The sequence below is a fragment of the Sus scrofa genome, chromosome 1, assembly GCF_054392235.1.
Source record: "Sus scrofa isolate SSC_HxYL_T2T_F1_AM1 chromosome 1, Sscrofa_HxYL_maternal_Yorkshire_Landrace_v2.0, whole genome shotgun sequence".
NCBI classification, from domain to species: domain Eukaryota; kingdom Metazoa; phylum Chordata; class Mammalia; order Artiodactyla; family Suidae; genus Sus; species Sus scrofa.
The window spans coordinates 262,141,700-262,158,266 of record NC_139383.1 but is presented as its reverse complement, the minus strand read 5'-3'; the positions used below and the strand labels follow the sequence as shown (position 1 = coordinate 262,158,266).

Here is a 16,567-nt window from a genome sequence, read left to right as displayed (position 1 = left end):
TTTGGGCCGTACCCAAGGCATGCAGAAGTTCCCAGGCCAGGGACCAAACCTGAGCCACAACAGTGACAATGCCGGGTCCTTAACCCACTAGGCCACCAGGGAAATCCAAGTTTGTTTGTTTTATTTTTCTCATCATTTTAGCATTAATTTCTAGGTCAGCTTTAATGTGTACCCAAGCTGATCCAGGTTAAAAAAAAGGATTCCCAAGATTGAGATTTAGCTCTTATTCACCAGAAAATCCATTGACAACTTTTTTAACAAGGCTTGGGGATTGTAAGGACCTGACATCTAGAAAATAGTAACTGTTGGTTGTGTCATTGTCTTTCCTGTTGTTATCACTGCAGTGAGGAAAATTCATACATTGGAATTATCCCAACCTTGTCTGTACCCTTGACAGAGCATAGGAATGCTCACCCAGCTGTTCCTTTGTGCAGAGAAAGCCAAAATACAGCAAGGGAGAGGGAGAATTAGCTAAGACTAACAGCTTAGATTGATGAGAACAGAATTAGATTTTTTTCCAACTTTTCTGTTTTCTTTTTCAGTTACCTCATGTGCATAGTTTGCATGAGGAGCTCGTCCTTATTGAATGGTTTAAAGGATTACAGATGCCAACAATAAAAAATTTTTTAAATTAAAGAAAGAAAGAAAAAAAGAAAGGATTACAGATGCCTTAAATTATACCCATAGTTATTCATTTCCTTATGGTAAATGGTAGCCTCTCCTAGTAGTCTTTATTTTTTTTTAATTTTTATTGAAATATAGTTGATTTACGATGTGTTAATTTCAGATCTACAGCGCTATGATTCAGTTATATAATAATATATATATTATTTGTTACATTCTCTTCCATTATAGGTTATTACAAGATATTAAATAATAGTTCCCTGTGCTATATAGTAGGTCCTTGTTGCTTATGTGTTTTATATATAGTACTGTGTATACTTTAACCCCAAACTCCTCATCTCAGTGGTCTTTAAAATGCAGACATACCCAGGTGATAATACATCAACTCCCTAATGTTTTTTAAGTAAGTTCTTTGGGAATAGGGGAGAAAGAAACACCCTGAGAACAGTTCAGAGTTTGAGATCGGGTAGAAGAAGAGTGGTGGTGAAGAGGGTAAGAGAAAAGAATGCTAGGATGGGGTACATGATTCTAGAAAGGTGGGGCAGGGGACAGAGAAGATATACCCACCTAATTTATGGTTTCACCCCTGGGTTACTCCACCCTCCCCCCAAATATTAGGCATCCTTGGAGTCCTTTGGGAGTTAGATCTATCACACAGAGATCAGAAGAGCTCCGTGTCTGTGGCATGTGTGGCCTCTAACAGCGTTTGGTTGCCCAGTCCTTGGGAGCCTTGGAAGAAACAGCCTTAGGACCCTCGATCATAAGTCTAATTTAAGGGTATGCTGAAGACTTGTAGATAACATGGTAACAGGATAATGATTATTCTCCTTGAGAGTAGCTGGTTTTTACTTTGTGGGCCCTATGAACCGTGAGGCTGAGTGGGAATCCTATAGTGGATGCTGTAATGTCCCTCAGATCCCCTACAACAACTGGAGGCCCCCAAACCCCAGTTGTGTGGGTATTGACTGATAATGGCTCCTAGCTGCCTGCCTTGTCCTAAAAATTATCCTCGGTGATGGGAGCCCTTTCCCCTTTGCCCAGGAGGTGGTGAGGCAACCCATAGTCAATGACTAATTTGGGAGTAAAACTATGGTAAGGCTTATGCTTCAGAGCCCTCTTCTTGTAGGTCAACCAGAGGCTAGTCCTGACCTAAGACTTTGCCTGGCTCTGTCCCTTTTCCTCCCCTGCTTCACTCCCTCTCTTACAGGCTTTTGTGAAAGATCACCCTCAATAGATTGTACAAGCCCCCATACCTATCTTAGTCTCTTTCCAGGAACCTGTAGCCTTTACTTCATTGCATTTGTAAGGTTCAATGATAAGGTTATTAGGTATCACCAAGAAAGAAAAAAAATGCTGACAATTAATATGTGACATGCTTCAGTTCTAAGATAGACTCTAATTTCAGTGAACAAAAATGCATCTTTGAATTCATTGAGGGTGGTATAATTAATATGTATGATCTCATTCCATTGCATACATCTCTCTAGGCCACATGTTTACGTATAGGCAAATAAGCTTTGTTTCAACTATCTGTTTATATATAATAATTTATAAATCTAGAGAACTATTGCTGTGGTCTGAATGTCTGTATCTCTAACCCTGAGAAGTAGTGATAGTAGTTTGGGCCTCTGGGGGGGTGATTAGGTTCTGAGGGTGGGACCCTCAAGAAAGGGATTAGTGCATTAATGGAAAATATCCCACAGAGCTTCCTTTTGACAGGTGAGGATATAAGAAGTCTGCAACGGGGAAAAGGTCCCTCAGCTGACCGTGTCTGCATGCTGATCTTGGACTTCCAGCACCCAGCACAGTGAGAAAGAAATTTCTGCTGTTTGTAAGTGACCTAGCTGTGGTATTTTGTTATAGCAGCCCCCAAAGACTGAGACAACCATATCACCATGTCGAAATTTAGGGGTTTTTTACTGTGAATTTTTTATTAGAGTATAGTTAATCTACAGTTTTTTGTCAATTTCTGCTGTGCAGCATAGTGATCCAGTTTTATACACACACACACACACACACACACACACACATACACACACACACACACTGCAGCCACACTCTGGGTTCTTTCTTGTCTGGGAAGGTGCTAATGCCTTTCTCACCACAATGGCTTTTTCACAGGCCATTTCCCCTTTCTGAGACACTCCCCTCATCCTCCTTGCCTACTTACTTTTAGCTCAAGCCTCCTCTGATACCCCAGCTAATAAAAGGACCCTTCATTTCATTTTAATAGCACTGTATAATTCTTCATTGCCACACAGTTACAGCTTTACAGTTATTCCCGTTGTTACGTGATTAAGAGCTATTAAGGCATGTGCCCTGAGTTCTTTCTTACCCCTGGACCTGTCTCCAGTGTATGGGGCACTTGATGAATCAGCTGGTTGGCTAATTGAGCAAATTAGGCTGAATAACCTTCCTCAGTGAACTGCATGCACACTAAGAAGAATGTAGTATGATGGTTAACTGAGTGTTTAGACTCGGGATAAAATCCTGGCTCTGCCACTTGCTAGCTATGGTGTTTGGAGCAAGTGAATTCACATTATTGTGTCTCAGCTTTCTCAGCTGAGAAATTCTGTATCTTATCAAGCCCAATGTGCCCTTTTTATTTGGCTGCACCTGTGGCACACAAAAGTTCCTGAGCTAGGAATCAAACATGTGCCACAGAAGTGATGATGTTGGATCCTTAACCCCTAGGCCAACAGGGAACTCCTAGTCCAAGATACTCTTGATCTTGGACTAAGAAAAGGAAATATAAATCTACCAATTCAACCATGCTTTCTTAAACCTGTGGATTTTTCCATACTAAACCACCCTCTGTTCCATCAATAGGATTAGACGAGCAGCATTTCCCAAAGAAGCACTCCACTACTCATGACTCCCCCAGCTCTATCAGGAAATTTTCTTCCATGCCACTGGCACCCATCCCGCAACACAATCTTACCAGCAGGTGTCAACAGGTTTCAAACAAGAAGCAGGAAAACATTATAAACAACAAATAGAACAACACATGCAGTATCAAAAATGCTTATAACTCAAGTGAAATGCTGAAAACCTGAACATGCATGCCCAGGCATGATATTGTGGGCAATTTATCCATCACCACACTGCCCTGCTGACAGAACTTTGGAGAGACCTTGGCTTCTAAAACACCCCTCAACTTCAGAGAAATTAATACGTGGAAGTAAGTGCATCGGCTATTTATTTATTTATTTCCATTCTATATAGCTTTTAGTTTATGAAAAAACTTGTTTAAAAATCTACATGAGGAGTTTCCATCATGGCTCAGTGGTAAGCCAAACCAACTAGCATCCATGGGGACACAGGTTCCATCCCTGGCCTCACTCAGTGGGTTAGGGATCCGGCATTGCCTTGAGCTGTGGTGTAGGTCGCAGATGCAGCTCAGATCCCCCGTTGCTGTAGGGATCAGCTCTGCATAGGCCAATGGCTCCAATTGGACCCCTAGCCTGGGAACCTCTATATGCCGTGGATGCAGCCCTAAAAAGACAAAAAGACCAAAAAATTTTTTAAAAAATTAAAAAATCTACATGAAACTGGATTCCCATTGTGGCTCAGTGGTAATGAAACTGACTAGTATCCATGAAGATACAGGTTCCATTCCTGGCCTCACTCAGTGGGTTAAGCATCCGGCATTGTTGTGAGCTGTGGTGTAGGCCGCAGACACAGCTTGGATCCTGTGTTGCTGTGGCTGTGGCTTAGGCTGGAAACTAAAGTTCTGATTTGACCTCTAGCCTGGGAACTTCCACATGCTGTGGGTACAGCCCTAAAAACACACACACACAAAAATAAAGTGAAATCTATATAAAACTAAGCAGAATACAAAGTCTTGGTGAAGAAGACCTGGTGGTCTCATTTATAAGGCTATAAGGCCACTATCCTTTGGCCTTATAGTTTCAGAAAGGGCACTTCAGACGGCTCCACGTATGCATGTCTCAGTGCCAGAGCCCAGGACATGACTCCGGTCTCCACTCTCAAATGTTCTTAGCCACTGGAGTGTCAAGTCTGTTCAGCAGGTGGTTCTTTGGTAGAGAAATGACTTCTGCGATTCTATAGCCGCTGGCTTTGGCTTATGTCTTACACTTTCAGCATCATCTCCATTAATAGTTACCATCATAATATGTGTGGTACACTTTGACAAGCCTGGACGCAGATGTTCAATGGGAGAACATTCAGCAACATCAACTTTAAAGCCAGTCTCTTACTCACGCTCCCAAAGATCAGGTGCCTCCAGGCTTTCCTTACCATCCATGACACCTGCAGAGAATCTAGGTAGAAGCCTCCCATTGGTGGTTGGAACTGCTCCACCAGGATAATGTGCTTAGAAGAGTTCTTTGCAGTTCAGCAAAAACTGCCACTGTCCTTTCCCAGTTGAATGAGTCACAATTTCCCAAGCTCCTGTTTTCTCAGCAGAATCCACGTAAGTTTTTTCTCAAGCTTGACCCATTTTTTTCCTTCTGAAATTAATCCTCCAAAATAACAGACTCTTTGGCAGTTTGAGAAGACTCTATTGGTTCTTGGTTTTCCATTTACTTGCTTGCTTGCTTTTTTTTCCTTTCTTTTTTTTTTCCCGATGGCCACACCTTTGGCACATGGAAGTTCCTAAGCTAGGGGTTGAATCAGAGCTGCAGCTGAGGGCTAGGCCACAGTCACAGCAATGCAAGATCTGAGCCACATCTGTGACCTACACCACAACTTGCAGCAACACTGGATCCTTAACCCACTGAGCAAGGCCAGGGATTGAACCTGCATCCTCATAGATACAACATAAGTTCCTTTACCCATTGAGCCATAATGGGAACTCAGGTTTTCCATTCCCAAACTAGTTAGTCTTTACAGACCTCAAGCAAGAAGTTTATGTCCAAGATATGAAGTGAAGGGAAGGGTACACCTTTGGGAAGGGAGACAAAAGAAAAGAAGGCAGCAGTCTCAGGAGATGTGATGCTACTTCTTTTAGATCTCAGGTTGTTGTGAGAATTAAGTGTGTTCAAAAATTCAGAGTGCATGGTTTATTCAACTGCAATCCTGGGCTCACAGCAATGAAATATCTTTATCTCCCAGAAGATATATGGTCACCTCTGCCAGGCAGCCTTTAGCCACAGTGTCCCTCCCTTGGCTATGTCTGGGGACAGGAACTGGGAGAAATTCAGACTTTTTCAACTGTGCACCTGGGGAATTATAGCACCCACTGGAGTGCCAGCACCATGAGGGCCAGGATTTTCATCTGCATACTCACCACCATCATCCCAGGGCCTCAGACATTACTGGGTACCCAGAAGGTACTTAACACGCTTAGTGGAATGAATGGGTGAATAACTCCGTAGATACTTACAAGAGTTAATACTACTGAGATGAGACAATTCACACCATGGAGAAGATATCTCACAGCTGAGTCAAATGTGAAAAAGGCTTTAGTCCTATAGTCTCCCTTTTCGAGAGCAGCTTTTAAAAGATCCCGGTTTTATGGGGCATTTTAATGGAAAGAAATTAATGAGTTAAAGTTATGTAATTAGTTTTACTCAGCTTCCATCATGATTACTTATTGATCCAAGGCCGCTCATGGAGCACCTGGCAGCAGTGAAAGAAAAACAGTAGCAGGTGTTTGGACTTCGTTTGTACTTGCTAACTAATTAGATGAGGATTTTTTTCCCCCTGGAAACCCAAGCAGTTTTTATTTGGCTCCAAAATTGAGAGTCTGACCCCCAGGGGCTTCAGCCAGCTCTGTTTCTCTCTCTTGCTTCTAGACGGGAAGACATTCTAGCATTAAGATGCTTTGCATGTAAACAATGTTATTCATTCGAAGTCGATTTTCTCGTTTAAGTCTCAGCATTCTGATGATGCCAGATTTTACACAGAGAACGGACTGGAGTCAGATTGTCACAGTTTGAATCGCAGTTCTGCACATACTAACTGTATGACCTTGAGCATGTTACTTAATTTTTCTGTGCTCCAGTTTCAAAATCTGTAAAATAGGGATAATGGTGGTATTTACATCACTAGATTACAATGGTTAAACAAACAGTGTCTTAGACACAGTAAGTGCTATATGTCATCCTTTTGTCATAAAAATACTTGAATTTCCAATACTTCAGTTGCTAGTAAAGTTTTTGCTAGTAATCTATTATCTGATATTTTGCACATGTGGTTGACACAGTTATAAACAGGTTTTACGTTTATAAATGTAAGTCCTGGCGATCCCGCTGTGGCATACTGGGTTAAGAATCAAACTGCAGTGGCTTGGGTCACTGAAGGGACATGGGTTTGATCCCTGACTGGGCACAGTGGATTAAAGGATCTGGCATTGCCGCAGCTGCTGCATAGGTTGCCTGTTCTTTTGATTTTTATTTTTTTATTTCTTTGCTTTTTAGGGCCACACCTGTGGCATATGGAAGTTCCCAGGCTAGGGTGTGAATTGGAGCTGCAGCTGCTGGCCTATGCCACAGCCACAGCAATGCAGGAACAGAACTGCATCTGCGACCTACACCACAGTTAATGATAATACCAGATATCCGACCCACTGAGTAAGGCCAGGGGTAAAACCCGCATCTTCTTTGATACTAGTCAGATTAATTTCCACTATGCCGCAATGGGAATTCCTGCTGCATAGACTGCAGCTGCGGCTCAGATTCAATCCCTGGTCCAGGAACTTCCATAGGCCACGGGTGTGACCTTAAAACAAAACCAAACAAAAAAATGTAAGTCCTAAATGAAAGCTTGGTCAGGTTCAAGGATTGCTTAGGTGGAGAGTGTCAGCTAAGGTTTGGGGCAGACTCCAAGAGAAATTTGGGCAGCCACTGGCTACCTTTTGCAAAGCCACTGGAGAGACTCCCAGAGAATCAAGCCCCAGGAAGGACAAGAGCCAGGCATTTCCAGGGGATCTCAGGAGCAAGAACCCATGGAGGGACTAGGAATGACTCTGATGATTTTCCTCCTTGCATCACTCCTCCAGAGAGCTGAGTTCTTCCAAGAGAGTTTGACTGGCCTGAAGTCATCAGCCCACCCTTGGGCCTAGTAGTAGGGGCCAGTGTGGTACCTGGATGGCTGGTCCCAACTGGATTACAGGGCATGGAGGAGAGGGAGTTATTCAAAGGATGAGCAGGGTGTTTTACCCAAGAAATGAGCAGGGTTGCTGGACAGGCCAAAGCAGCAGCTGTCCAGGAAGAAGGAGGGAGGGCAAAGTTTTCTAAAATACTGTTTATGTTTGTCCTGTAGGCCTTTCTAGGAATTTAAATGTGTCTCTCTCCCTGAGAGGCTGGCTCGTCCTCTCGGGGCTTGCAAGAATCTGGCAATAATCATAAACTGCTTCTTTCCCTGGCCTAATGAAGCAGATCTCTAGTTGTTTGTGTTGCATTCATTTAAATACTAATCTTTCCCTCATAGGTTCATAAGAGCAGCGATTCCTAGTTCAATCAAAACACATTATGCTGAACTTTCAAGATTCAACACATGATAAGCTTACAGAAATGGTGGCTCACATATTCATGAATCCTTTTCTCAGTTGGGTTGTTTTTGGCTGTAAGGGCCAGAACATCCAACTCCAAGTTGCTTAAGCAAACAGAAATGTATTGATGCACATAACTGAATGTCCAAATGCAGGAGAGGTGGAGGGGGATGTATTCACCCAAGTGGTTCCAGCCCTTCTCCTCTGCAATTACCATAATGCTTTCTGCCCTGTTTTCTCTCTCTGTTCTTCATCTCAGGCTGGAAGCAAGACAGCTCAGAATTTCCAGGCCTCGCGACAATGCACAACCGTATCTGGAGGAAAATGAGATCATTTCTTCGTGAAGATCTCAGGAATAAGGTAACGTTTCCCTGAATCTTCTAGCAAACCTTCCACTCATGTCCTTGGCCCAGAATGGGTCACATACCTAATCCAGAAACATCCCTGGTAAAATATCATCCACTAACTGGCTTAGACCTGGATTCTTGAACCAGCCAAACAAGCAGAGAGAATTATATGATCATGCCTGGTTTCCAACTCACAGGCCACTGGGCAGCAAAAAAAAGAAGACACATATGGGAGTTTCTGTTGTGGCTTAGTGGCTTAAGAACCCAACACAGTGTCCATGAGGATGCAGGTTCGATCCCTGGCCTCGCTCAGTGGGTTAAGGATCCAGTATTGCCACAAGCTGTGGCTCCAGCGTTGCTGTGGCATAGGCCTGCAGCTGTGGCTTGGATTTGACCCTAGCCAGAAAGCTTCTGTGTGCCAAGGTGCTGCCATAAAATTTTTTTTAATAAATAAAAATAAGGAAAATATGTTGAGAAAATAGGGTAGGCATTTATTTTTTTTTCCTCCACAATATCTGAATTCCAACCACTTCTATGTCTGAGAAATGTAAGATGTAGTAGAAGACAGAGGCCACTTTGCATTAATGATGGAGACACCGTCAGCTTTCTGACTCCCGCTCAGCAAGGTCAGGGACATGTAACTGACACTCCACTGGTCACATATGACTGTCTCAGTCAGGTTCTTTTTTTTTTTTGGCTGCACCCACAGCATGCGAAAGTTCCTGAGCCAAGGATCAAACCCACACAACAACAGTAGCAGTGCCAGATCCTTAACCCTCTGAGCCACCAGTCAGGTTCTTTTTAGAAGCCATGATGCAGAAGAGTCAGGAACCTCCTGGAATATCCATTTGAGTGGCAGGTAGTAGCTGGCTTCCAAGGACATCAGTGGCACCAGCAATGTTACATCAAGTGTAGGGCTGCCAGATTTAGCAAATAAAAACACAAGAGACCCAGTTCAATTCAAATTTCAGATTAAAAAATAAACAATTTTTAGTATAAATATTTTAGTATAACTATGTCTCAAATAATGCACGGGATGTACTTATACTTTTTAAATGATATACTGTTTATTTAAAATTGAACTTTGGTGTCCTACATTGTATCCCACAACCCTAATCCAATGGCATCTGGTTTCCAGGGGCAACCAAGTATTCAGTGGCAATGGCAGAAGGGTCCTCACCAGACTGGTTTGTGCCTTGTTTGGGGTTGTAGTCCAGCCTGCTATCTCCCTCGCTGGCTCCTGCTCAGTTTCCAAGCCCAGTTCGGCATTATTACCAGAAATTCTGTGCAAGTAAATCATACAATGTAAGCTGAGGTTGCCTGCAACTCTGAACCCTGAGCATACAAACCTCAACATCCACTACAAAAATGTGAACCTGCCCTTTCAGCATTGATATCAGTACAAAACACAAAAGGAGGAAAGAACATTTTTTTTTCTCTCTTTTTAGGGCCAACCTGCAGCACACGGAAGTTCCCAGGCTAGTGGTTGAGTCAGAGCCACAGTTGCCAGCCTACAACACAGCCACACCAGATCCAAGCAGCATCTGAGACCTTCACCACAGCTCATGGCAACGCCAGATCCTTAACCCACTGAGTGAGGCCACGGATCAAACCTGCATCCTCATGGATACTAGTCAGGTTCTTATCCCACTGAGCCACAACAGGAACTCCAGGAAAGGAATACTTTTAAAGCATAAGTAGCATGGCACTGCCTTTTGAGGTCTGGGCCTTCTTAGACTAGGGTTCTTTGCAAGCTTCTTTTTGTCAGTGGCTTAAGGAATTTCCCAACAATGCCTCTTACTTCAATTAACCCAAGTGTAACATGGAAACATTTCTGGAAGGTTCGATGACTTAATAATTAGGATTGGAAAATTGTGGCATAAGCAGACAAAGGTCCCTTACTAGGACTTTTCCTTTTCTTTAGTCTGTCTGGACTAATAAACCTAAACTCTTTTCAGGGAGGGAGATATTTTCATATATCATAACTTCACTGCTACTATGTTTTGCAATGTGAATATTATGAACACCTGTAGCATGAAGAATGTAATTAATACCTTGGGGCTCCTAAGTTAAACTGTATTCCTATTAACCTTCTTACATTCCCAGAATAATATATACATATACATGGCCTGAATTCTGTTTGGATGGTGGCTGATGCTAATTTTCCTATTGTCCTTGGGTAGTCCAATGAAGCAATTGAATTACACTAATAGTTAAAGACTGGAAACCCTGCCCTTCTTTCTCCTCTAGATCATGGAAGAAGCATCTTGGTTCTAGATGGTGAAATTTGCTACCCTGCACATATGCCAGGGGATACTGGATCGCTTGAGCTACTGGCTTATTCGGTGATGATAAACATGGTTGGCTGAGGATGAACATAGTATTTATAAGCTGGGCACAGTCTCTTCAGGCTTTTCTAGTTTCGCTCCCTCATAGCTAGGACAGCTGGAATTTGGCTCTGGAAGCCAAATGCAAAGCAAAGATTCTCTTAACCATTGACAATTCTGAACATGAACAGGCTATTAAAACATAGGGTTGGTGGATGTCCCACTGTGATGCAGTGAGTTAAGAATCCTACTGCAGCAGCTTGGGTCTCTGCAGAGATGAGGTTTCAATCCCTAGCTGGGTCCAGTGGGTTAAAGTTTGGCCTTGCTATAGCTCAGATTCAATCCCTGGCCCGGGAACTTCCAGGGAACTTTCGTATGCTGCAGGTATGGCCATAAAATACAAAAACCGAAAAAAAAAAAACAAAAAAAAACCATACGTGTGGTGGATTTTTTTTTTTTTTTTTTTTTTTGTCCTTTATCTCTTTAGGGCCACACCCAGGGCATAGGGAGATTCCCAGGTTAGGAGTTGAATCAGAGCTACACCACACCCACAGCAACAAGGGATCCAAGCTGTGTCTGCACCCTACACCACAGTTCACGGCAACGCCAGATCCTTAACCCACTGAGCGAGGGCAGGGCTCAAACGTGCGTCCTCATGGATGCTAGTCAGGTTCATTAACCTCTGAGCCACAACAGGAACTCTGTGGTGAATTTTTTTTCCCCCACCCGGCAGCCATTCCTTTTTTTCTCACATCCTCTGATTTTTGCAGAGAAAAGTATCGCTCCCACACTATGTGAAATCTAAGAGAGACAGTGAAACCAAAGCCTGCCATTCTACTGAAGAAACTGAGGGGTCCCTTAAGGCTCCTTTTAAAGAGTCCTGCTTCTAACTGTCCCATCCTAGGCCCAGTGGTGGTAGAGCATGTGACCTCAGCCTGGCCAGATACGTGGCCATGTTGACTGGTCCACTTAATCAGAGCCAATAGGACACAGCAAAACCTGGACTGGTGGAGTTCCCGTCGTGGCGCAGTGGTTAACGAATCCGACTAGGAACCATGAGGTTGCGGGTTCGGTCCCTGCCCTTGCTCAGTGGGTTAACGATCCGGCGTTGCCGTGAGCTGTGGTGTAGGTTGCAGACGCGGCTCGGATCCTGCGTTGCTGTGGCTCTGGCGTGGGCTGGTGGCTACAGCTCCGATTGAACCCCTAGCCTGGGAACCTCCATATGCCGCGGGAGCGGCCCAAGAAATAGCAACAACAACAAAAGACAAAAAGACAAAAAAAAAAAAAAAAAAAAAAAACCTGGACTGGGACTCTTGAGAAAAAAACATTTTGGTTTTTTTTTCACTGGATTCAAAGTTGTAGAAAGTTAGGTTTGGAATTAACAGTTTGCAACCCAGCTGTTACCACAGTGAAGAGGCTTGTCTGAAAACAGGGCAAATCAGGGCCTGGAGAACCAAAAGATAAAAGAGAAACTAGGTCCTGGCGACATCACTTGACTTTCATCAAGTCACGACTGAAGTTAGACCTACCCCTGGAATTGCCCTTTTCTAGTCAGTGTGGTTCCTGTCACATGGGACAGAGATCAAGTGATACAACTGGTTTGCCCGCCAACACACACGTGCAAGTGTGAGACTGTCCATAGTGAAGACTAGTCACAGCCAGGCCTCAGACCAAGGGCTTGGACCTCTGGATCGCTGTAGGGCAGAGTCTCACCCAGGGTTTCCTGCTGTAATTTCAGGCAAATCACCTCCCCTGTCTCTGTCTCCACCCCATCAAAGTTAAGTTCCTACTGGTCAAGGAGACTCACGCTGCCATTGTGGGGACAGCAGTATGGAAGGAGCCAATACAAAAAAAGGTACTTGGCTTCAGTATTGTTCTGTTATAATACAATAGTATTGTTTTTTTCTTTCTAAGCAATCTGGGAAATTTTACCAAAAGAAACAATTCTGGAACCATACATTGTGCTTTTCTTTTCCCTCAAGGGCATAGAGGAAATTCCAAAATCAGAGAGTTTGTAAGATCAATTGCCTTTTAATTCAGTTACCTTGCAATTTTTTTGTTTTTGTTTTTTGGGTTTTTTGGTTTTGTTTTGTTTTGTTTTGTTTTTTGCTTCGTATTTAAGTATTTGGTGGTGGTCAGATTACATTTCTGCTAAAAGCCCATGGCTTGTTTTCAGGTGGGAATGGCTGAAAGTTAAATATAGTTGTATCCTGTTTGAGGTCTGTGAATAATTTTGATAAAATGTTCAGAAAATATTATTTCACAAAACCCTGCCCTCAAAGCAGGATTAAATGGAATCGACATACTGGTTTGTTTGGTTTGGAGGCTGGGGATGTGGGGGTGTGGTGGATTATTAAGTTCCAGTTATCAGCCTTCTCTAGAAAAATGAATGACCTTTCTAAATACGTTTCCTGAGAAAAATGACTAAACGTTGAGTAACACTGCAATAAGCCTGTAAACTGCAAAACGGATACATCAAAGGGGAGAAAAAGTTCAGGATCTCTACAATCGTCTGAGAAATGTATTAACATGGAAATTGGTACCATAAAACATGCTATTTTGGGTAGTTCCCAGGAACTTCTGCATCCCGTGGATATAGCTCCCCCCAAAAATGCCATTTTTGCTGTAAGCCAGAGTATTTACTAGCTTCAGCAATCCTGGCATGCATACACACACACACACACACACACACACACACACACACACACGTACATGAATGTTCATTGCAGCATTTTTCTTAAAAGCAAAAATGTAGAAACAACCCAAATGTCCATCAGTTGATGAATGGGCAACAAAACGTGGGATAGTCACAAAGGAATATTATTTGTCCACAAAATGGAATGAAATTATGATACATGTCGCAATATAGATAAATCTTAAAAACATGCTAAGTAAAAGCAGCCAAACAGAAAAAGCCATGTATTATATGAATCCATTTACCTGCTGGGTATATATCTAGGATCTAGAATTACTAGATCATATGGTAACTATATGTTTAATTTGTTAAGGATGGCCAAATTGTTTTGCACAGCAGCTGCACCATTTTGCATTTCCAGCAGCAATGTATCAGCATTCCAATTTCTCCACACCCTCACCAACGTTTGCTGTTGTCTTATTATAGCCATCTTAGTAGATGTAAAGTAATATCTCCTTATGGTTCTGATTTGCATTTCCATAATGAGTAATGATGTTGAACATGCTTTCATGTACTGTTGGCCATTTGTCTACCTGCTTTGGAGAAATGTCTATTCAGATCCTTTGTCAATTTTTTTAAATGAGTTGTCTTTTTACTGTTGAGTTGTAAGAGTTTTTTATGTATTCTAGATACAAGTCCATATCAAATATGTGATTTACCAAGATTTTTTTTCCCAGTATGTGTCTTTTCCCTCTTTCTTTTTTTCTTTTCTTGGGCAGCATGTGCAGCATATGGAAGGGGGTCAAATCGGAGCCCTGTAGCCACCAGTCTATGTCACAGCCACAGCAATGCGGGATCTGAGCCTAGTCTGCGACCTATACCACAGCTCATGGAAATGCCAGATTCTTAACCCACTGAGCACAACTAGGAATTGAACCCGCATCCTCATGGATACTAGTCGGGTTTGTTACTGCTGAGCCACGATGGGAACCCAAATCTTTTCACTTTCTTTTTAATCATTTTTTAATTTTTATTTTATATCGGAGTATAATTGATTTACAATATTGTGTTAATTTTAGGTGTACAGAAAAGTGATTCAGATATACATATATCCATTCTTCCTCAGATTCTTTTCCCGTATAGGTTATTACAGAATATTGAGTAGTGTTCCCTGTGCTATACTGTAGGTCCTTATTGGTTACCTATTTTATAAATAGTAGTGTGTATATCTTAATCTCAAACTCCCTTTTTTTTTTTTTTTTTTTTTTTTGGCTTTTTAGGGCCACATCTGTGGCATGTGGAAGTTCCCAGGCTAGGGGCTGAGTCAGAGCTGTAGCCGCTGGCCTGCACCACAGGCACAGCAATGTGGGATCTGAGCCGTGTGTGTGACCTACACCATAGCTCACTGCAACGCCAGATCCTTAACCCACTGAATGAGGCCAGGGATCGAACCTGCATCCTCATGGATACTAGTCAGATGCATTTCCACTGAGCCACAATGGGAACTCCATCAAACTCCTAATTTACCCCTCCATCTTTTCCCTTTGTTAACCATAAGTTTGTTTTAGAAGTCTGTGAGTCTGTTTCTGTTTTGTGAATAAGTTCTTTTGTATCATTTTTTTAGACTCCACATATAAGAGATATCATGTGATATTTGTCTTTCTTTGTCTGACCTACTTCACTTAGTATGATAATCTCTTGGTCCATTCATGTTGCTGCAAATGACATTATCTCATGCTTTTTATGGCTGAGTAATATTCCATTGTACATGTGTGTGTGTGTGTGTGTGTGTGTGTATACACATACATATATATCCCATCTTCTTTATGTTGTTTTTCTGTTGATGGACATTTAGGTTGCTTCCAGGTCTTGACTATCGTAAATAGTGCTGCAATAAGCATTGGAGTGCAAATATCTTTTCATGCTATGGTTTTCTCTGGATATATGCCCAGGAGTGGGACTGCTGGATCATATGGCAATTCTATTTTTAGTTTTTTGAGGAACTTCCATACTGTTCCCCATAGTGGCTGTACCAATTTACATTCCCAGCAACAGTGTAGGAGGGTTCTCTTTTCTCCACACCCTCTCCAGCATTTGTTATTTGTAGACTTTTTTATGGGCCATTCTGACCAGTGCGAGGTAATAGCTCATTGTAGTTTTGATTTGCTTTTCTCTAATAATTAGTGATGTTGAGAATCTTTTCATGTGCTTTTTGGCCATCTATATGTCTTCCTTAGAGAAGTGTCCATTTAGATCTTCTGCCCATTTTTTTGATTGGGTTGTTTGTTTTGTTTTGTTTTGTTTTTATATCAAGCTGCATGAGATATTTGTGTATTTCTGGAGATTAATTCCATGTTGGTTGTTTTGTTTACAAAGATTTTCTCCCATCTGTGGTTTTTTTCCTTTTGTTTATGATTTCATTTGCTGTGCAAAATCTTTTAAGTTTTATACAGTCTCATTTGTTTGTTTTTGTTTTTATTTTGGTTATTCTAGGACAAAAAGATATTGGTGCATTTTATGTCAAAGAGTGTTTGGCCTATGTTTTCCTTTAAGAGTTTTATAATATCCACACTTACATTTAGATCTTTAATCCATTTTGAGTTTATTTTTGTGGATGGTTTTAGAGAATATTCTAATTTTATTCTTTTACATTTAGCTGTCCAGTTTCCCCAGAACTGCTTATTGAAGAGATTGTCCTTTATCCACTGTATAGCCTTGCCTCCTTTGTCTTAGATTAATTGGCCATAGATGTGTGATTTTATTTCTGGGCTTTCTATCCTGTTCCATTGGGTTATAGTTCTGTTTGTGCCAGTACCATACTGTTTGTTAACAGTAGCTTTGTAGTATAGTCTGAAGTCAGGAAGCCTATTCCTCCTGCTCTGTTTTTCTTTCTCAAGATTGCTTTGGCTATTCAGGGTCTTTTGTATTTCCATACAAATTTTAAATTTTTTCTTTTCACTTCTTGATGGTATGCTTTGGAGCAAAAAAAAAATATTTAATTCTGATGTCCACTTTATCTATTTTTTTATTTGGTTGCTTGTTCTTTTGGTGCCATATCTAAGGAATCATTGCCTAATCCAAGGCCATGGAAATGTATAGCTGTGTTTCCTTCTAAGCATTTAGTAGTTTTAGCTCTTACATTTAAGTCTTTAATGCATCTTCAGTTCATTTTTATAAA

The 16,567-nt window shown here is 41.8% G+C and overlaps 1 pseudogene; it reads right to left on the bottom strand.

Moving 5' to 3' along the window:
- Window positions 1-4,527: 4,527 nt before the first annotated feature.
- LOC110259655 (ADP-sugar pyrophosphatase pseudogene) lies at window positions 4,528-5,168 on the bottom strand (annotated as a pseudogene).
- Between the last annotated feature and the right edge of the window lie 11,399 nt (window positions 5,169-16,567).